The following is a 22,233-nucleotide window of genomic DNA, read 5'->3' on the forward strand; positions in this document are numbered from 1 at the left end:
GTGGATGAGAACCAGACTTTAGAGATTGCAAGAAAGCAATGAGCTGGCAAATTGTTTCATCATTTAGTGGTAGAAAGTGAAGTGAAGAAAGGAAACAGATTTTGAAGAAACAATACACTTTGCTGTTTAGGGATATGAGGATGGGTGGAAGCAATGTGATATGCAGAGCCTCCAAGTGTCCCTATTTTCCAGGAATGTTCCTGATTTAGAGAAGTTTCTGATTTGATTTCAGAATGCCCTACTTTTCCTTAGGATGTCCCTATTTTCAATGCGGAAATATTGGAGGGTATGGAGTTCTCTGACCCCCAAGATGTCTGAAGGCAATCCTGTACAGGGAAGTTTTTAAATGTTTAATGTTTTATTCTGTTTTTATATATGTTGGAAGCTTCCCAGAGTGGCTGGGGAAACCCAGTAAGATGTGTGGGGTATAAATAGTAAAATTATCATTATGGAATGGGACGTCCCTATTGTCATCAGAGAAATGTTGGCGGGTATGGATATGGAAGTATGTGTACCTCTTCTTGTCTGACCTCAGCCTTTTCTGTTATCTTAGATGATTGTGAAACTTCACAACCACAAATGGAGACTTTCTCAGAGACAGATGGAGTCTCCTATCATCCGATTTCTCCTTTTTCTGCAACCTGCCAGAAGCTTAAAGGGGATTCCTGAAATGCGAAATAGAACTCTTTGAATGATTAAATCATTTAGAAATCCTGAAGCATTTCAACTTTCCCAGTATTAGCAAACTATCCCTTAATAACAACAACAACAAAATGTTCTCAGGGCCCAATGGGCTCTTTTAGAATCCAATAAGCAACCCCAGAAAGAAGTTGTAGAGGCTCATGGAAAAAGGAAATCATGAATTATGTGGGATTTTCTTACTCAGCATGTTCAGAGACACCCACAACCACCACCCAAAACTCAAATGTTGTTCTGCCATAAATGCTCCTGCAAATCTTCTGTTGTGTTGTGTTTTCTGTTGGCTTGTTTAGTGATAGTTCACCCATTGTGGATTTTTTTTAAAATGTTGCAAGCTGTTTTGGAAGAGCTTTCCCAGAAAAGGGGCTTTAAAATAATAAACAAAGATGGTGGCATGATCTTCTAGGTTAGAGATACATTATGTTCCGCTACCCCAACCTGACTGTAATTTGGTTCACAGACATCTTCAGAGTCCCACTTTTATAAGACCTCTGAAGACAGCCCTGCATCAGGAAGTTTTTAATGTTTGAAGTTTTATTATGTTACTATATGTGTTGGAGGGACGCGGGTGGCGCTGTGGTCTAAACCACAGAGCCTAGGGCTTGCCAATCAGAAGGTCAGCAGTTCAAATCCCCACGATGGGGTGAGCTCCTGTTGCTCGGTCCCTGCTCCTGCCAACCTAGCAGTTCGAAAGCAAGTAGATAAATAGGTACCACTCCGGCGGGAAGGTAAACGGTGTATCCGTGCACTGCTCTGGTTCGCCAGAAGCAGCTTAGTCCTGCTGGCCACATGACCCAGAAGCTGTACGCCGGCTCCCTCGGCCAGTAAAGCGAGATGAGCGCTGCAACCCCAGAGTCATCTGTGACTGGACCTAACAGTCAGGGGTCCTTTATCTTTACCTTTACCAGGACGGAGTGCAAGAAGCAAAAGCTTAGTCTGGCTGGGTTCTTGCTAGCATGGCCCAAGAGGCTGACATCCTGTGTAGTGTACTTGGTGTGAGTGTTGAACTTGGAGGACCAGGGTTCAGATCTCCACACAACACAATCTATGTCCAGTTCTGGGCACCACAATTCAAGAGGGACACTGACAAACTGGAACGTGTCCAGAGGAGGGCAACCAAAATGGTCCAAGGCCTGGAAACGATGCCTTATGAGGAACGGCTAAGGGAGCTGGGCATGTTTAGCCTGGAGAAGAGGAGGTTAAGGGGTGATATGATAGCCATGTTCAAATATATAAAAGGATGTCACATAGAGGAGGGAGAAAGGTTGTTTTCTGCTGCTCCAGAGAAGCGGACACGGAGCAATGGATCCAAACTACAAGAAAGAAGATTCCACCTAAACATTAGGAAGACCTTCCTGACAGTAAGAGCTGTTCGACAGTGGAATTTGCTGCCAAGGAGTGTGGTGGAGTCTCCTCCTTTGGAGGTCTTTAAGCAGAGGCTTGACAACCATATCTCAGGAGTGCTCTGATGGTGTTTCCTGCTTGGCAGGGGGTTGGACTCGATGGCCCTTGTGGTCTCTTCCAACTCTATGGATGCCAGTGTGGTGTAGTGGTTAAGAGCGGTAGTCTCGTAATCTGGGGAACCGGGTTCGAGTCTCCACTCCTCCACATGCAGCTGCTGGGTGACCTTGGGCTAGTCACACTTCTCTGAAGTCTCTCAGCCCCACTCACCTCACAGAGTGTTTGTTGTGGGGGAGGAAGGGAAAGGAAAATGTTAGCCGCTTTGAGACTCCTTAAAGGGAGTGAAAGGCGGGATATCAAATCCAAACTCTTCTTCTTCTTCTTCTATGATTCTATGATTCTACAACATCTGAAGATGGCTGCATCCTGTGCCTACCAGTCGTCAGGCATTTATGTCATAGATATTGGGAGAGCAGGGGATGAGATTAACCGTATCTGACATGATTGAACAGAACCTCAAAGCCTTGACTTCCCCCAAAGCAGCTCTGGGTTCCTTCCTGACTTGCCCACATCAGAGATGTAATCCAGCCTCTCTGTCGCATTGTGCATGCACTTAAAAGACCTTGGCTCCAAGGTAAAACTTGACACAGAAATTAATGAATGGGAAAATAGGTTTTTAAAAATGAATGAAATATGGGTTGTCCCAAATTAAAGCCCATCGGATAATGTGATATCCCTTCATATGTTACAAAGCACTAAAAGATCAAGAAAAAAGGGGGGGGAATCAAATCTGAAAAGGGCAGGAAAGATGCAGAAAGCTTTAATGGCTTGGAAAAATAGCCAAGGGTTGTCAGCTGAGGAGCCTCTCAGGAAAGAAGAACGAACGCCAGATAACAAAGTTGAACTAAAGTAAACCCACAGAAAACAAACACTCCCCCAGCCCCGGAATTCGTAAGAAGGGGCAGCACTATGAAAAGAAGAAAATAACATGAAAAACATTTCTTTGAAATGAAAAACACAGAAGAAAACTTGTGTGTTGTAAGAGGAAGGGGTATGTTGCTGTTGACCATGGAGAGAAGTGACAAAACAAAGTCAGTTTTGTGAATCTGCGGCACTTTCCCACCTGCTGCCTCCTGGAAAGCTTTCAAAGCCAGCTTGAGACAGGAAAACGATGAGTTGCAATCCAGACACTTAATGGCCAGTTCTGGATCAAAGTTAAGGCCATGTTAATATGTCAGGGTTTCATGCTGCTTGGTAAATTTGGTAAGGTGTTGTTGTTTTTTACAGCCTAGGACCCTTGTACCTACAGGACCGCCTTTCCTGGTATGTCCCACAGAGGACCTTACACTCTTCAAATAAAAACATCTTGGAGATCCCAGGCCACAGGGAGGTTAGGCTGGCCTCAACCAGAGCCAGGGCTTTTTCGGCCGTGGCCCCGATCTGGTGGAACGCTCTGTCACAAGAGACTAGGGCCCTGTGGGACTTGGCATCTTTTCGCAGGGCCTGCAAGATGGGGCTGTTCCGCCTGGCCTTTGGCCAAGGCACAGTCTGACCCCCTCTCTCCTTCTGTAATCCTTATAGAGCTCTAACCCAATGGTTGCCATTAATTTGATTCTGAATTGATTTTAGAATGTATTTTAATTAATTGACTGTGTGATTTTATGTACACTGTGCTATTTTTACTGTTGTTAGCCGCTCTGAGCCCGGCTTTGGCCGGGGAGGGCGGGATGCAAATAAAAATTTGTTATTATTATTATTAATAGGGGGAGGGGCACACAGTTGACTGACAGTTCCTTCTCACACCAACGTTCCTCCCATGGCTTCAGACTGAATGATTGTGTGTATACAACTGTTAAGTTGTGGGTTGACATAGCAGCCGGCACAGCGATTTCGTCAAGTAGCTCTTTTATTCTGGTAAGCTGGAAATAAACTGACTGCGAACAGCTCAGCCGGCCTGTATTTATAGTCAGCCGGCTGTCAACATTGTAACCATAACAGCTCAGAGTTCCCGCCTAAAATAACGGACGCGGACCTGAGTGAAAACTATCTACAGACCTGAGTGGAAACTATATACAGTATCCCCCCGTTGGCCCAGGTTGAAACTACACTACATAACACCCCTCCCCACCGAGATAAGGCGTTAGTACAATCGTAATGGTTTCCTTATATACAGCACTACGCGTAATGGTTCAATTAGGCACAAAAGCATATCGGTTACATTTCCCCTACTTAGACCAACAGTGATACCTGTCCAACAACATAGTCCTTTAAAAAGTTGGGCGCTTGGAAACTCTGCCAGACTGCCGGGGACTGGTAGCCAAGTCCGGAGGGCCACACAGTTCTCGCTGAGGCTGTGGTGCGACCCTAGGTGGCGTTGGAACCAACTCCCCTGGACCCGCTGCTGTGGGTGGAGCCTCCGCAAGTGGAGTGGTCTGAGTCTGTTCTGAAACGGCTTGGTTCGGCTCCACGCTGGCAGTTTGCGAGGGAGGTGTAGGTGGGGCCTCGCCATCTGTACGTGTCTCTTCCGGAGCCGCAAGCACAGTTGGGGGCACCTCGGTAGTGTCCAAGTCCCCAACCCTGCGCCTAAGCTGGTCTATGTGCCGTCGCCACAAGCGTCCGTCTTCGAATGCCACCTGGTATGAGCGAGGTCCAGTGACTCCCACTACTGTGGCTGGCACCCAAGGGATGTCCCCCACATAGTTCCGGGCAAAGACCTGGTTTCCTGGGACAAATGACCGTGGTGCGTTGGCACAGCCTGGGGGTTCAGCCACGGCAAAGTCTGGGTGTAGCCGGTCGAGCGGTGACCTGAGGCGGTGGCCCATAAGCAGTTCAACAGGGCTCCTCCCTGTGGCCGCATGAGGGGTGATGTGTTGCACGAACAAGTATTCGGCGACCCGCTCATGCCAGTCTCCCCGGTCCAGGCGCGCCAGTGCCTCTTTTGTCGAGCGCACCATTCTTTCTGCTTGCCCGTTGCTGGATGGATGAAAAGGTGCCGTTAGGGCATGGCGGATGCCCAGTCCCAAAAGATACCGCTCAAACGTGCCTGACGTGAACTGCGGTCCGTTGTCAGAGACCAGGACATCAGGACACCCATGCGTTGCAAACAGGCCTCGCAGCCCCCGGATGACAGCTTCGGTAGTGGTGGAGGGCATCAGGGCGACCTCCAGCCATTTGGAATAGGCGTCCACCACTACCATAAAGGTCCGGCCGTGAAAGGGGCCAGCCAGATCGATGTGCACCCTCGACCAGGGTGTCTTTGGCGTCTCCCAGGTGTGTCCCTTAGCTGCCGGTGGTGCAGGCCTCGACTCTTGGCACGCTTGGCAGGCGGACACCCAGGCAGTGATGGCATCGTCCATATTAGGCCACCAGACGTAACACCGAGCCAACGCCTTCATTTTGACAATTCCTGGGTGGCCAACGTGCAGAGCCTCCAGGACGCGCTGACGGAGTCCCTGGGGAATCACGACGCGGTCTCCCCACAGCAGACAGCCGTGATGAGCTGAGAGTTCATGTTGTCTGGTTGCGAAGGGCTGGAACTCCGATGCAAAAGGCCCTTGTGGCCACCCCCTCCACACCCAGTTGAGCACCCGGCTGATGGTGCGATCCTGGGCAGACGCGGAGGCCACAGTGGCAGCCGATACAGGCGCTGTCGGAAGATCCTCAATCAGAAGGAGCGATGAAGCTGGAGCCGGGTCTTCCACAAATGCTGGAAGAGGGCAACGGCTGAGGGCGTCGGCATGGCCCATCGATTTCCCCTGGCGATGGATGAGCCGGTAGTGGTAGGCAGCCAGGAAAACAGTCCATCGCAGCATGCGTGGTGAGAGGACCGGTGGAGTTGGACGATCACCGGCGAGGAGGCCCAGGAGTGGCTTGTGGTCAGTGATGAGGTCAAAAGTCCTGCCATAGAGGTATTCATGGAACCTCTTCACTCCAGCCACTAGTGCCAATGCCTCCTTGTCGAGCTGGCTGTAATTCCGTTCCGTCGGAGATAGTGTCCTGGAAAAGTAGGCGAGCGGTGCTTCTCTTCCATCTGGAAAACGGTGACTAAGGACAGCACCGATGCCAAAAGGTGAGGCGTCACAGGCAAGGACCAGCGGCCTGGATTCACTGTACTGTACCAGCACACTGTCTGAAGAAAGGAGAGCCTTGACCGCGTTGAAGGCCGCCGTCTCCCGATGACCCCAGGCCCAAGGCGTCTTAGTGCTAAGGAGTCGGTGAAGAGGCTCAGCCACTGTGGCTTTGTGGGGCAGGAACATGTTATAAAAGTTCAGCAGCCCCAGGAATGCCTGCAACTCCGTTTTGTTTTTTGGGGTGGGGGCCTGCTGGATAGCACGGATCTTGGATGTGGTTGGATGAAGGCCGGAGGCATCGATAAGATAGCCCAGGAACTCTACCTGTGAAACGGCAATCTGGCACTTCTCCCTCTTTACCTTGAGCCCGGCCTCCTGGAACCTGGTCAGCACGGCACGGAGGCGCTCGAACAGCTGCTGGTGTGAGTCTGCAGACACCAAGACGTCATCAAAATATGGTACCACGCCCGGAAGCCCTTGCAGGAGACGCTCCATAAGGCTTTGGAAGATGCCAGGAGCCACACTCACCCCGAACTGCAACCGGCGGCAACGGAATGCCCCCCGGTGGGTGACGATCGTCTGGGCCTCAGCAGTGGCATCATCGACAGGCAGTTGTTGATAGGCTTGGGCAAGGTCCAGCTTAGCGAAGACCTTACCCTCACCCAGGGAATGCAGCAGGTGGTGGACAACAGGAACCGGATAAGCGTGCTGCTGAAGTGCCTTGTTAATCGTGCACTTGTAGTCAGCGCAGATTCTCACCGACCCATCTGGCTTGACAGGCGTGACGATGGGGGTTTCCCACTTTGCGTGGTCAACCGGCTCCAAAACTCCTTGGGCGATCAGTTTGTCCAGTTGTTCGTCCACCTTAGCCTTGAGAGCAAAGGGAACCCGGCGTGGCTTTAGCTTGATGGGGGCGACTTGTGGATCAAGGCTAAAGGAGATGGGCGTACCTGTATATTGCCCCAAGGTGCCGTCAAAAACCTCGGCAAAGTCTTTGACCAGACCCTCAGTCTCTGCGTTAGAGATGCAGTTGATGCCGGTGATTTCCAGGCCGAGGGCATCAAACCAGTCTAGCCCTAGGAGGCTTGGCCGCTGACCTTCGACCACCACCAACCGGAGCAGGCCCGAAAAATCCTTGAAGGCGATCCGGAACTGGCCAACGCCTACCACGGGAATGTCGTTTCCCTGGTAGTCTCTCAGGTGTACGCGGTGAGAGTCGAGTTGCCTTTTGGACACTCTGGGTACCAGTCTTTTGAGGGTGCTCCATGACACGATGGACAGGGCAGACCCGGTGTCGATCTCCATGTCACATGGAGCTCCTTCAATGAGCACCGTGACGTTCAGCTTGCGTCGCGTCGACGAGTCGGTTTGGCCAATCGTGGTTCCAGACGGGCAGCGGCAGTTGGTGAGAGCGAAACAACTTTCCTTGGCAGACTGGAGTGAAGACTTGGACTTGCGAGTCGATGAAGGGGGGGGTGTCAGACGGAGCCGATCGGCAGACCTTAGCGATGTGGCCCCTTCTGGAACACTTCCTACAGATGGCGTCTCTGAATCGACACTTGGCACGGGAATGGTTGCCTCCGCAGCCAGCACATTCCGGTTGGCCCTTGGAGTTCTGTTGGAACTTCCTGCGCTCCCGCTTTGTCTGGTGCACATCATCGTCTTCACTGGAGGATGCCTCATCACTGCTGGCCTCTTCATGATGCACCGGAACTGGCTCCCTAGCAAGACGCAGGCTGCTGGACTTGCGGATCTCCTGAGCGGAGCGTTCAGCAGCTTCTGAGGCCACAGCCTCCTCAATGGCTTTCTGTAGCGTGAGGTCTGGCTTGGCTAGGAGACGCCGTTGCAGATGGATGTCCCGGACCCCGCAGACGATTCGATCCATCAGGGCATCGTCTAAGTCTCGGAACTCACAGTGCATTGCAGCCTGTCGCAGGGCGGTGGTGTAGTTGTTGATTGACTCCCCCTCTGCCTGGTTCCGGTGGTAGAACGCATGGCGGGCAGCAATCTTGGACGGCTTTGGTGCGTAGTGGCTGCGGAGCTTCTCTTGGATCGTGTCCCATGGTGTTTCCTGGACTGCTTCAGGCGCAACCAATGCTCGGGCCGTCTCAAACACCTCAGGCCCACAGAGGCTGAGGAATAGGCCCCGCTTCCGATCCTTTGATACTGCTGTCAGCTCGTTGGCTTGGAGGTAGCAGTCGAACCGAGCGAGGTAGGAGTCCCATGATTCAGATGCTGGCGCAAACGGCGGTAGAGGCACAAGTGAAGCCATGATTCCGATGCCGGCGTGAAGGGCGATGGATGGAACACAGTGCTCCAGCCAGAACAGTCAGCTCTGAATTGGTTCTGCCCAGTGATTTCACTCAGTGATTTCGCTCAGTGATTTCGCTCAGTGATTCAGCTCAGTTCAGAGGCTGGCCGCATCTGGCTGTGCTCTGATGTCCATCCATCCCATCCTCGTCGCCAGTGTTAAGTTGTGGGTTGACATAGCAGCCGGCACAGCGATTTCGTCAAGTAGCTCTTTTATTCTGGTAAGCTGGAAATAAACTGACTGCGAACAGCTCAGCCGGCCTGTATTTATAGTCAGCCGGCTGTCAACATTGTAACCATAACAGCTCAGAGTTCCCGCCTAAAATAACGGACGCGGACCTGAGTGAAAACTATCTACAGACCTGAGTGGAAACTATATACAGTATCCCCCCGTTGGCCCAGGTTGAAACTACACTACATAACAACAACCAAATACTATTTTTAAAAATGGAGTGTGGCAGACAAGAGAGTTTGTGAAGCAGCATAAGATATAAACATCTGAATTACAGTAGGGTATGGTAGCAATGCAGTTTTTGTAAATCAGTAAGATGTTCAACAAGTGCAGATTCCAAGGGGTGAAAGACCACATGGGAAGGCTCCAGCTAGATCAAAACCATGGGCAAACAACTGATGGATTGCTGCACTTTGTCATCTGAAACAATCATTCTACCATGAAATCTGGACAGTTGACCATTAATAATACCAACCAGGATCCTCTGCTAGGACTTTGTCCAGAGTGGGCTAAATAAACAAGTGGAAACCCATTGACCTAAGCCTGATAGTTTTTGTGGGCATTTTACACCTGTAAATTGAGGTGTTTCCTGTGTTTGACACAATCATTGAGGAACTAAAGCTCTTTGCTAGGACACTGTCAGCATTTCAACACACACAGCTTGTCCCCCACTCAGTAAAGAACATTGGCTATGAGAACAGTTAATAGTAATTTGCTGCTCATTATTGATCATTATTCTTCAACCTCTGCAGAGGTACCAGAACGCACCTGCACTTGAGCCCATTCACCCAAAATACCTTGGATCAGTCACCAATTCTTCATATGCTAGGGTCCAACCCATATCTGTCCAGCTCATCAACAACTTTGCCATAAAGCTACCTCTTGATTTCATAGAATCATAGAATCATAGAGTTGGAAGAGACCACAAGGGCCATCGAGTCCAACCCCCTGCCAAGCAGGAAACACCATCAGAGCACTCCTGACATGGTTGTCAAGCCTCTGCTTAAAGACCTCCAAAGCAGGAGACTCCACCACACTCCTTGGCAGCCAATTCCACTGTCAAACAGCTCTTACTGTCAGGAAGTTCTTCCTAATGTTTAGGTGGAATCTTCTTTCTTGTAGTTTGGATCCATTGCTCCGTGTCCGCTTCTCTGGAGCAGCAGAAAACAACCTTTCTCCCTCCTCTATGTGACATCCTTTTATATCTTTGAACATGGCTATCATATCACCCCTTAACCTCCTCTTCTCCAGGCTAAACATGCCCAGCTCCCTTAGCCGTTCCTCATAAGGCATCGTTTCCAGGCCTTCGACCATTTTGGTTGCCCTCCTCTGGACACGTTCCAGTTTGTCAGTGTCCTTCTTGAACTGTGGTGCCCAGAACTGGACACAGTAGTCCAGGTGAGGTCTGACCAGAGCAGAATACAGTGGCACTATTACTTCCCTTGATCTAGATGCTATACTCCTATTGATGCATTTATCAGTCTCTTCTGAGTATCACTGATTCTGGACTACACAAAAACACCAATCTCTTCAGAACTTCATGGGTTTTAATATGATGTCACATGATGTAAAACAAAATGTAAAACTTTAAAGTCATTAAAAAATTAATAGAATTAAATTATTCAAAAAATTGTATTTAATATTTCTAAGAGCTTCCTGCAAAATCTCATCTTGAGATCTCAATGGGATCACATTATAAAAAAAAATTAATGCTTTGAAAGAATTCTTGTTATTACTTCATCTCATGAACATTACATGCATATCAAACAAAATTGGGGGGGGGACGACTTGCACATGAAATGTGTCTGGAAACATTTATTCTTCCATTATTTATACTTTACACCAAACACTTTTCGAGAGCATTTGTTGCACAGGTTTCATTTTTGGTGGTTTTAGTTTTGGCATATCTCAATCCTGGGCTGAGCTTTAAAGGTTTTTGTGTAGGCCAAAATTACAAATTTTTTTGAAATTTCAAACCCTCCTAACTCAAAAATGGGATGAGATGGAAAATTGAAATTTGGATGGCATGAGGTAAAAAAGTTGGATCACTTGATATGGAAAGACCCAGGCAGCAGAACTTACAGACATAGAGTTGACACGAATATTTCAATGTAGCCACAGGTAGATGAGATGCAGGGCTAGGATCTGAATTGTGATGATATATGTAGAATATGGATAAAACAGCAGACTAATTATCCATCTGTTGAATTTTAAAACTTTTCCCTTTAGCTGAACTCTGGAAAGTGTAGTCTGCTGACACTCATGGAATTGCTTAGTAGAATGCTGATCAAGGGAAAAACCCCTTCCAAAGGGCACCAAAACAATGTAGAAGACATTTTAACATAGCCAATGTTTTTCTGCTGACATAAACACTGTGGCCAAATCAACCTGTGGAGGAAGATTTGTAGGGCCACAGATTTATAACTACTTCATTCCTAGACAGGTGAAATAAAAAATGTAAGGTCTTATAAAGTAAAGGTAAAGGGACCCCTGACCATTAGGTCCAGTCGTGGCCGACTCTGGGGTTGCGGTGCTCATCTCGCTTTACTGGCCGAGGGAGCCGGCGTACAGCTTCCGGGTCATGTGGCCAGCATGACTAAGCCGCTTCTGGTGAAACAGAGCAGCACACGGAAACGCCATAAAAGATAAATGTTCATATATAAACCACATGTCTGAAACCCTGCATTTTGTCCTGAAACCTGAAGCCATTTTGTCCCTCCCAAATTGACCTCAAATATTTCTTTGCAAGGTCGAAGGAAAATGGAAAAGCCTCCCCATTGTCTTCTCGTTCACAAATTCTGTCTTAAGGGTATGTCTGTGTATGAAGAGGGTGAGCCTGTGACCTGGCCCAGGAACTAAGTATTTATCACTACAAAAGACTGGTCAGACTCCCCAGGTAATCCAATCAAGTGACCATTAACAGGTAACCTGCCAGACAGAAGATAAACAACACACTCAGATTTCTGTTGTAGACCGCCCTTTCTGTGATGTGGGTATGATATATCTGGGGGGTGGTCTTGAGCTACATCCTTTTCTGTGATGTATGTATGATGTTTCTGGGGGTGGTCTTGGACTCCAGGTGGGCAATTTAAAATGCCTATATAAGGGCAGGCACACCTTGGTTCTGGGTTCCTCCTCCTTTCCTGCATGTGAGGGGAGCACCCTGTTGCAACAGTTCAATAAAGAACAGGCTTACTAGCTGCTTTGCTTCTCAATACTCTCTGGTTGGCCTGTTATTTTCTCCTACTGATGGAGAACCTACAAAGGACTCTACAAAGGACTCTTGTGTCCTCCATAAGGGAATAAGGGCAGATCTTTGTTTATTACATAGGAAAATACTCAGACAGGGGATACCTCTCTCCCAATAGCATCTGAGATTCTGGGAAGGATACGGCTGAGGGATTACTGGGGAACAAATGGTGGGCTGGTTCCTAGGATCGAAAAGAGGCAGGTGAAAGGTCTAGCGCTAGTGTGGGTTGCCAACTACAGCACTGACTGGGAGTAGCAGATATCGCAGAATGGCTGAAGTGATGCGGGTATGAACCTAATTACTGTCAGTCAGTTTTATTGCACATAGCCAAAGGCTGCCGCAATGTACACAGAATTAAAAATATATATACTGGATTGCTACAAAAAACTTAAAACATTTATATTATCAAGACATTACCTACTGTAAACAGAGTTATAAAAGTACCTTAATATACAAGTTAAGACATTAAACAACAAAATTTATAAGCTAAAATTATCACATGGCCACTAATATAATAAAAAATAATGTTAATTAATACAATGTACAATTATATTCGGAGTTTGTTGATAAAGATAGAATATAGCTTGATGTAAGGTAAAGGTAAAAGGACCCCTGACCATTAGGTCCAGTCGTGACCGACTCTGGGGTTGCGGCGCTCATCTCACTTTATTGGCCGAGGGAGCCGCCATACAGCTTTCAGGTCATGTGGCCAGCATGACTAAGCCGCTTCTGGCGAACCAGAGCAGCGCACGGAAACGCCGTTTACCTTCCCGCCAGAGTGGTACCTATTTATCTACTTGCACTTTGATGTGCTTTCGAACTGCTAGGTTGGCAGGAGCAGGGACCGAGCAATGGAAGCTCACCCTGTCGCGGGGATTTGAACCGCCGACCTTCTGATCAGCAAGTTCTAGGCTCTGTGGTTTAACCCACAGTGCCACACGTGTCCCTATAGCTTGATCTAGATAGGGTCAAATAAATTCATTTCCTTTACAATTGGTGGCTACCTTGGCTATATAATTTCCTCTAATTTTCCTAGCAGCAGTTGCAAAGAGTGCCAGATCACATACTTATTACTGACTAGGAAGGAAGACCACTGAGCAGGGCTGGCCCACCCATCAGGCGAGGTAAGACCGCTGCCTCAGGCAGCAGGATCCACAGGGGCAGAAGATCCCAATGTAACTCTTCATTCACCCCTTGTTCCTGCAGTAGGTCTTTGCTCTCTTCTTCCTCCTTGATGGAGAGGGGGGCACCATTTTGTGGTTCACTTCAGGCACCACCATGTCTTGGGCTGGCCCTGCCATTGGGAGCCCCATGAAAGAGCTGGCTATAGGTTTGGAAACAGCAGCAATTACCAACAGTAGAAGAATGGCGACAGAAGGTAAGGGAATATGCAGAAATAGCCAAACTTACAGGGAAAATTCGAGAACAGGGCGAGGAAACATTTCAAAAAGAACGGGGGAAATTTATGTTGTATATAGGAAAGATAAGATGAAATAGTGAAACCAGTAGAATTGGAAACAAACCTCATAACGGGAAAGAGTAAGAAAAGTGATGGATAATGAAAATAATAAGAAGCAAAATGAATAAGGAAACTAATATAACTAACAGTGGTGGTAAATGAATACAGACAGACAACAAGAATTGTATAAACGTGAGGACTTATTTGTTTGTGGACAAATATGGAAAATGAATAACAATATATAAAATGGAAGAAAATAATGCGATAAGATTATATGTGATATAAAAACCAGAAGAAGGAAGGAGGGAAGTCAGCTCTGAAGATCAAGTATAAATGTAAAATGTAATACAATATGTGTATGTGGAATATCTAACTGAAAAACTAATAAAGATTATTTGTGGGGGGTGGAGAGAGAGAAAGAGCTGGCTGTAGCTTCCTTAATATCAGGCTTAAATCATAGAACTGTAGAGTTGGAAGGTACCATGGGAGACATGGAGTCCAACTCCCCTACGATGCAGGAATCTTTTGCCCCACATGGGATTTGAACCCACAACCCTGTTTCATGCTTTGCCCTCTGAATCGTCCTCCCATTCCAGCATTTGCTTCCGGCCTCAGTACAGTGGTACCCCGCAAGACGAATGCCTTGCAAGACGGAAAACCCGCAAGACGAAAGGGTTTTCTGTTTTGGAGGCGCTTCGCAAGACGAAAAGCCCATAGGGAAATGCTGGCGGTCGGGAGCAAAGACTTTCGCCCACAGCCGGCCTTCAGAAGAGGACCTCTTCTGAAGGCCGGCGGGGGGCAAAAGTCTTTGCTCCCCCCCGCCTGCCTTCCCCCCGCCTGCCCCGGGCGATCTTAAAATGCTGGCGGGCGGGAGCGAAGCATTCGCTGCCGACCCCCAGCATTTTAAAATCTCCAAGGGACAGCAGAGAAGTCTCTGTCCCGGGGAGATTTTAAAATGCTGGGGGTCGGCAGCACTTCGCTCCCGACCCCCAGCATTTTAAAACGCTGTTCCGAAGGGGGGGGGGCGGGGACACCTGCCCCAGCCGCCCCACTTCGGAAAGCTTTTCCGAAGTGGGGAGGGGGGGCGGGGACACCTGACCCAGCCGCCCCACTTCGGAAAGCTTTTCCGAAGTGGGGAGGGGGGGCGGGGACACCTTCTGAAGGCGGGCGGGGGGCGAAAGTCTTTGTCCCCCCTGCCTGCCTTCCCAGGGGCTTTTAAATCGCCCTGGACAGCGGAGAAGTCCTCCGCTGTCCCAGGGCGATTTTAAAATGCCGCCCGCCAGCATTTTAAGATCGCCCCGGACAGCGGAGAAGTCCTCCGCTGTCCCGGGGTTTTTTAAAATGCTGGGGGTGGGAAGAAAAGCCCTTGTCCCCCCCCCCCAGCCTTCAGAAGAGGTCCGGGGACAGACTGTCCCCGGACCTGGTCTGAAGGCGGTTTCCCTAGGAACGCATTAATTGATTTTCAATGCATTCCTATGGGAAACCGTGCATCGCAAGACGAAAAAACCGCAAGACGAAGAGACTTGCGGAACGAATTAATTTCGTCTTGCGAGGCACCACTGTATCTTTTTTGTGTCGTGTGACAGAGAGGCAGACTCCAATAAAGACAGGATACATTTTGAAAAAGTGACAAATTATCTTGCAATTGAAGAGTTAACAACTGTTTTGCGTCCCCCTTTAAAACAAAAATACCATAACTTAATTTTATTTATTTATTAGATTTATATACTGCTCTTCATCATAAGATCTCAGGGCAGTTCATAGAATGAAGTACAGGATAAAGAAAGTAAATAATTAAAAACAAAACAGCAAAACAATAACCCCCTTTCCCACAGACACATTTAAAAGACTGTAGAATATTAATCAGCCAAAGGCCTGGCTGAAGAGGAAAGTTTTTGCCTGGTGCCTAAAAATATATACGGTGGTACCTCGGGTTACAGACGCTTCAGGTTACATACGCTTCAGGTTTCAGACTCCGCTAACCCAGAAATAGTACCTTGGATTAAGAACTTTGCTTCAGGATGAGAACAGAAATCGTGCTCCGGCGGCGCAGCGGCAGCAGGAGGCCCCATTAGCTAAAGTGGTGCTTCAGGTTAAGAAAAGTTTCAGGTTAAGAACAGACCTCCGGAACGAATTAAGTTCTTAACCCGAGGTACCACTGTTATGAAGGCATCAGGCAAACCTCCTGAATGGCGAGAGCATTCCACATACAGGGAGCCACTGCAGAGAAGGCCCCGTTCTCATGTTGCCACCCTTTGGAGGAGGCACATGAAGAAGGGTGTCAGATGATGAACACAGAGTCCAGCACGGTTTATATGAGGAGAGGCGGTCCTTCAAGTATGGCAGTCCTGAGCCATTGAAGGCTTTATATTTCAAAAGCTGAGGACATTTTCTCCTACCCAATGTGTATTTGATTTGGTCACCAAACTTTGTTTAAAAAGTACAATTCACACCCCTCTCCATAATACCCTGTCTTTTGTCACCCAGAAGCCCTGCGTTATTACATCCTCCTAGCTCAGGAGCTTTTGGTGTTTCCTTTCAGTCATACGGATGCTTAGGAAAAATATTTCTACTACACTTACGAAGGAGCCGTGCTCCTTTCCCTCCTCCGTCCCTCCTCCTGTGCTTTCCAAACATGTTGTATTGTACTTATATGAGTCCTTCACACTTTAATCTGTTTCTTCCTTGCAACATCATCCTGTTATCTCTCCTGCACAGGATGGCGGCCTTGGTTTGGAGCAAAACACAAATGGGAGGCCTAGAGCTGGCAATGCCAAAACTTAGGTCTTTCTTCCTTTCCTGTTGGAATCATAGAACTGGAAAGGACAAAATGGACTACCTACGTCTGCCTGCATAGGAGCCAACGGCTGAGGTTCCTTCTCTCTCCACCCCAATCTTTTATTTAAGTTGACTCCCCTCTCTGCCTGCCTAATCCCGCACTAAGGCAGGGTATATCAAGTTTCCCAGATTCCCCAAGAAAACCTCACCACTCCTTGATGTGAAACAGTCCTTCGTTTCACATCATGATGTGAAACCAGTACTTTGGCATCAAATCCCCGCCCCTCGCCCTCCTGCTAGTTCTTGTCTCTTTTCATATCCAGTCCAAATTCTCTGCTTTCATTTCACTGCTTTCCTTGGCTCTGCCTTAGCCTGTCTCACAGAGTTCCTTTCTGTCTAATAAGGCATGACTGTCCTCAGTTGCCCCAGATTCACGTTGCTGAATACATCATTTTCCCCGTTTCCCCCTTATCGCTGGAACATCAAGACCCGATAGGTTACACTCTGCATATTCCTCTTCAAAAGCCCACTTCATTAAAGAGCTTCTCTGGTCAATCCTGCTCTCCTTCTCATTCCTGTTCTCAAAACTCACAACTACACCAAGCACATTTGAAATATACTCAGAGTCCTGTAGTGATTTCATGCTCTTTATTGCAGCTTGTAAAACAGTGATTGAATTGCCCCCCAAATCTCAGGCTCTTACATATATTATTTACACAATGAGTCCCGTCTGATTGGCTGATTCTGCTTCCTTCCTGGAGCCTGATTGGTCTTTTCCTTCAGGCCAATCAGTTGTTGCATTCTAGGATCCTACCAGCCTAATAGGCTGATTAACTTCCTCCTGGAGCCTGATTGGTCTTTTCCTGCAGGCCAATCAGTTGTCGCATTCTAGGATCCTACTTGCCTATAGTTCTAGGATCCAAGCTTAGTACATAACAACATTTATTTGTTGTTATTTTTTTTTCTTAGCAAGATTTACATCCTGTCGTAATTATAGAGACAGACAGACACATAAAGATATCTCCAGGGCAGCTTGCAACCAGTATTAAAATATGTATTCATTACAAAAGCTAAAACCCATCACAAAACAATGTAAAAACTAAGAATCTAACACTTAATTTCTTCTGTCAGAACATTCAAGGCAGCAGCCAGGCAGGGCCTCTATTCACTGGAACTCAGTTCCAGCACCTCTAGGTGCTTAGAATTGCTTAGAATAGGTCTTAGAATTGCCATTCTAAGACAACAAAGAAGGTGTTCACGGTGAGTTCTGGCACCTCTTTTTCTAGAAAAATAGCACAGCAACCAGCTATACATAAAAGAGTGTGCCATAATTATCAAGTTAAAATTATGTTGTTGTTTTTAAAAATAAAGAATGCAGATTGCTTTATAACAGCTGCCAAGCACACTTGGTCCTTTCCTGGCTGACATAATACACAGGAGACATGGTCACAAACACGTCTGAAAAGTCATGACTATAAAGCAGGGCTAGAATATGACCAACAAAAACAACAGCATTGTCTTTTGGTCCGCAGTGCTTGAAAGGGCTTGGGACTGCAGATCTGGACCCCGCAGCCGCCTGTGTTCTTACAACCAGCTGGTAGCTTCCTCCGCCTTTGTTGCACTGTTGCCCTTGTAGAACAAAGCAGGAAAAGGACGGAGATAAAACTGGAATTAGTTGACTTTGCCCTTCAGTGGCTCTCGCTCCACATCCTAGGGGGATCTCCCCACCTTCTGGCCCACCAGACCCCCTGGCCTGCGGTACAGGGCAGCTGTCTACCAGCTCCACCTGGTACGCAGGATGAGACCCTACCTGCCTGCGGACTGCCTCACCAGAGTGGTGCCTGCTCTAGTTATCTCCCGCTTGGACTACTGCAATGCGCTCTACGTGGGGCTACCTTTGAAGGTGACTCGGAAACTACAGCTAATCCAGAATGCGGCAGCTAGACTGGTGACTGGGAGCGGCTGCCGAGACCACATAACACCGGTCCTGAAAGACCTACATTGGCTCCCAGTATGTTTCCGAGAACAATGCAAAGTCTTGGTGCTGACCTTTAAACCCCCAAACGGCCTCGGCCCAGTATACCTGAAGTATATCTCCACCCCCATCGTTCTGCCCAGACACTGAGGTCCAGCTCCGAGGGCCTTCTGGCAGTTCCCTCACTGCGAGAAGTGAGGTTACAGGGACCTGGCAGAGGGCCTTCTCGGTAGTGGCACCCACCCTGTGGAACACCCTCCCATCAGATGTCCAGGAAATAAACAACTATCTGACTTTTAGAAGATATCTGAAGGCAACCCTGTTTAGGGAAGTTTTTAATGTTTGATGTTTTATCGTGTTTGAAATATTCTGTTGGGAGCCGCCCAGAGTGGCTGGGGAAACCCAGTCAGATGGTCAGGGTATAAACAATAAATTATTATTATTATTATTATTATTATTATTATTATTATTATTATTATTACAGAAGAGAGGCTGAGCGGCACGGGGGCCATTGCTTGTTTCTGCGCCTCTTCCTCACTTTTCGTCAGCTGTTAGGTGTCCTTCTCCTCTCAAGTGGAAATTATTTCCTCGGTGTCTTGGGTTCAAGTATTCTGGTGCAGATTTGCTAAACACCTTGCTTGTATTTTTCACCCTCAGAAAAACACTCCTGTCCTCCTTCCTTTCTATTTAGAACCTGAGAGGTTACTAATTTTTCACTCTGAAGTCTACAGTTGGACAATACCTTTACAGCCATGGCTCTTGTTGCGTCTGTCTCCGGTTGCTTTTTTTCAGGATATGAACGCGGCAAACCCGGAAGTGTATACTTCTGGGTTTCGCCACACGCACATGCGCAGAAGCGCTCTATCGCGCCACGTGCATGCGAAGAAAGCGGCGCTCTAGTTGTGGACTTTTCAGGGTGCAAACGGCACCCCGGAACAAATTGAGTCCGTAACTAGAGATACCAATGTATTAGGATCAACCTGAATGCTGCAAAATAACCAGAAAGCTTTCAGGTCCCCAGGGTAGATATTAAAAAAGCAGGGTAACATCTAGCCCAATGAAAAGCTCTGGATAACTCAAAAGACTTGTGCACTATTTTGCCGCATTTTAGTTGGTCCTAATAAAGGTATTGTCCAACTGTGGATTTCCGAAGGTTTCTTTCTTCTTATGGCCTTTTTGTTTTCTCCATGTAACTTTTCGCCGGCTCCCTGGAGCTTATTATTCCATGGTCATTCCTTGGCTCACCCTTATGGGGAGTGGGAAATGGCTCCAGCCATGGGCTCCATTTTCATTCGTGTCACGTTGCTGCACACTTTGTAGGAGCAGCAGGCGGTGCTCATTGTCCCTTGTGCAAGATGAAAAGAGAGAGAAAGCGCTCTTGAGGGCCCCAGGATCCCTTTCTCCAATTGGCCTCATTCTCTTTCAGACCCTTTGCTGCTCTGGACTTCGTTGAAAATCAGGCTTGATTTCATTTTTTTGTTTGTTATTAAAATTCTATTCCCCCCTTCCCTCCAATGGAGCCCAGGATGGCAGACACCAAAATCTTTAAAAACAATACAATAAAAAATAAAATAGGAATGTATTTTAAATGTTTAAAAACTAATAAAATATTTGTAAAAGTTAAGAACATCTAAAAACATTTGAAAGGTGTAAAACTGAATTATTTCCCAAATGAGTTGTTAAAGGCTGGACTTTTTGCATACACTCACCAACTTTCTCCTTCTCTTGTCTGTCATCCGTTTGTCCCAGCAGCTGTCAATTTGGGAGAAGCCAAAGATGGGAGGAAGCAGTCCCAGCCCCTGTGAAGGGACGTTTTGATTCAGCGACATTTGCTGGCACTATAATCTCCCTTTGCTTCTGCTTCTCCGTGTCTTTGCTTTGCCAGCTCCTCCTTCACTATCTTACAGCTGTACCTGCTTGTCTCAGGTGCAGAAGACAGGCAAACTAATATCAGTGTACTGGAAGAAGCAAAGATCACCAGTGTTGAAGCAATGATTCTTCAACATCAACTTCGTTGAACTGGTCATGTTGTGTGGATGCCTGATGATCGTCTTCCAAAGCAACTACTCTATTCCGAACTTGAAAATGGAAAGCGTAATGCTGGTGGTCAACAAAAGAGGTTTAAAGACCGTCTCAAGGAAAATCTTTAAAAATGTAGTATAAGAAGAGTTTCGATTTGATATCCCGCTTTATCACTACCCCAAGGAGTCTGGCAGCAGTTAACATTCTCCTTTCCCTTCCTCCCCCACGACAAACACTCTGTGAGGTGAGTGGGGCTGAGAGACTTCAGAGAAGTGTGACTGGCCCAAGGTCACCCAGCAGCTTCATGTGGAGGAGCGGAGACGCGAACCCGGTTCCCCAGATTACGAGTCCACCGCTCTTAAGCACTACACCACACTGGCAACTGGGAAACACTGGCCTGCGAGCGCTCCAGTTGGAGAACAGTCTTGATCAAAGGTGTCATTGGCTTTGAAGACACTTGAACTCAGGACGCAAGGGAGAAAAGTGCTAAGAGGAAGGCACGCTTGGCAAATCCACACCATGATCAACTCCCACCCACAAACCAATGTCCCTGCTGTGGAAGGACGTGTGGGTCCAGAATTGGCCTCCATAATCACTTACGGACTCATTGTTAAAACCATGTTTATGGAAGACAATCTTACTTGGCTACAAGTGATTGCCAAGGAAGAAGAAAAGGGAACAGCCAGTTTACCAAAGGAATACAGTCTGGCCTACGCAAGCAGTCTGAAATGTATACCTTTGCACCAGTGTTTTTTTCTAAAAAAATGTTTAGGGGTACTCTCGTTTTCCTACTCATATTGAAATACTGCCCCTCAATAAGGCCAAACTTAGATTCACAAGATGTTTAGGGGTGTGCGTCCCCCTGCACAATGCCTTGCACCAGCAAAACATTCCATTTTCCGGGTGGGGATGTGAAAACCAACGAGCCACTTCTCACAGCTTGTTGACAAGTGTGCAGTGACACCTAGTGGCAGAGACAGGCATATATCTTCTTCCTAGCATGCTCATTTTTATGTACAGTACAGAGATTCATCTCTTTTTGTTCAACTTAAGGAGACATTCAGACATCTGAAAATCCGCTTGCAGCCTGAAATGGCACAGTTCGGAAAGAGCTACTGAATGTGATTCTGCTGTTTGCATGGCTTGACTCAACCAAGGAAAAATATTGAAGAAGTTTTCTTAAGATAGCATATGTCCATGTGTATGTGCTACAGTTGTAGGAGAGAATATTTTCAGGTTTAAGATTGTCTTTTTCACTGCAATCACTATTCTTATTTCATTCACATTTTTTCAGAGCATCCTGATGATGTAGTGTCATTGAAGAGGTTGTGACGGAAATTAACCGGGGGGGGGGGCGCACATCTTTAAAGTTGTTAAATGTTACAAATACTATGCCTGAATGCATGCTTTCGACTTGACAGCTCAGGGAATATACCTAGCTTTATGAATCATATAAAATCAAGCCCTTTGCCAAGTTTCTCCATTCCGACACCATTTTGCCCTTGGAAAAAGGACTCTTTCCCCTTCCACCTCCCCAAGACATGTGTACACACCTCCTGCCCCAGGAATTGCCCAGAGGTGACAATTGCTGGGCTCATTGTTCTCCAAGGGAAGCCAGATCTCATCCCCAGACTTGCCTCCGGCTCCAGACATGCAAAGGAAGTTCTATGGTACTTTGGGTGGTGGGTACTTAAGACATGTCTGCCTATGCTAATCTTATACTTGGGTGTTGCCCTGACATAGCTGCCTATGCTAATCTTGTGTAAGCCTCCCCTTTTGTGACATGTTAGTGATGTAGCAACGATGTATTGATGATGTTGTGCGAACTGTACTCTGGGATATGGTGGGAAAGTTTTAAAAGTCAATTTTGCCCCATGCTCTGGGTTCCCTCGCTGCTGTTGAACCTGTTGCGCAACAATAAAGGCTCTGAGCCTACTGACTGCTGTTTTGCTCCAAATTGCTTGGAGTGGAATTTTCTTCTTTTACTGACCACATGGACCCGCGGGGGACTTGGACCCCGATGAGCTGGGCTGTTGA

The 22,233-nt window shown here is 47.4% G+C and overlaps 2 long non-coding RNA genes across 3 annotated transcripts in view; one reads left to right on the forward strand and one right to left on the reverse strand.

Moving 5' to 3' along the window:
* Positions 1 to 381: 381 nt before the first annotated feature.
* The window catches only part of LOC309528843, a 352,285-nt gene continuing 330,433 nt past the window's right edge, over positions 382 to 22,233 (forward strand). The window contains exon 1 of the long non-coding RNA XR_014217903.1: positions 382 to 491. This is a non-coding gene — a long non-coding RNA (uncharacterized lncRNA). The remainder of the gene's footprint in view (positions 492 to 22,233) is intronic.
* Positions 17,659 to 22,113, reverse strand: LOC309530037. 2 transcript variants are annotated; one of them, XR_014218600.1, is made up of 3 exons: positions 21,750 to 22,113; positions 19,884 to 19,973; positions 17,659 to 17,828 (listed from the first exon to the last, which is right to left on the reverse strand). It is a non-coding gene; the product is annotated as an uncharacterized lncRNA (long non-coding RNA). The 2 variants fall into 2 exon arrangements; XR_014218601.1 differs by lacking the exon at positions 21,750 to 22,113 and having other exon boundaries at positions 19,884 to 20,874.

The sequence above is a fragment of the Podarcis vaucheri genome (assembly GCF_965113315.1).
Source record: "Podarcis vaucheri genome assembly, chromosome: 3".
NCBI lineage: Eukaryota > Metazoa > Chordata > Lepidosauria > Squamata > Lacertidae > Podarcis > Podarcis vaucheri.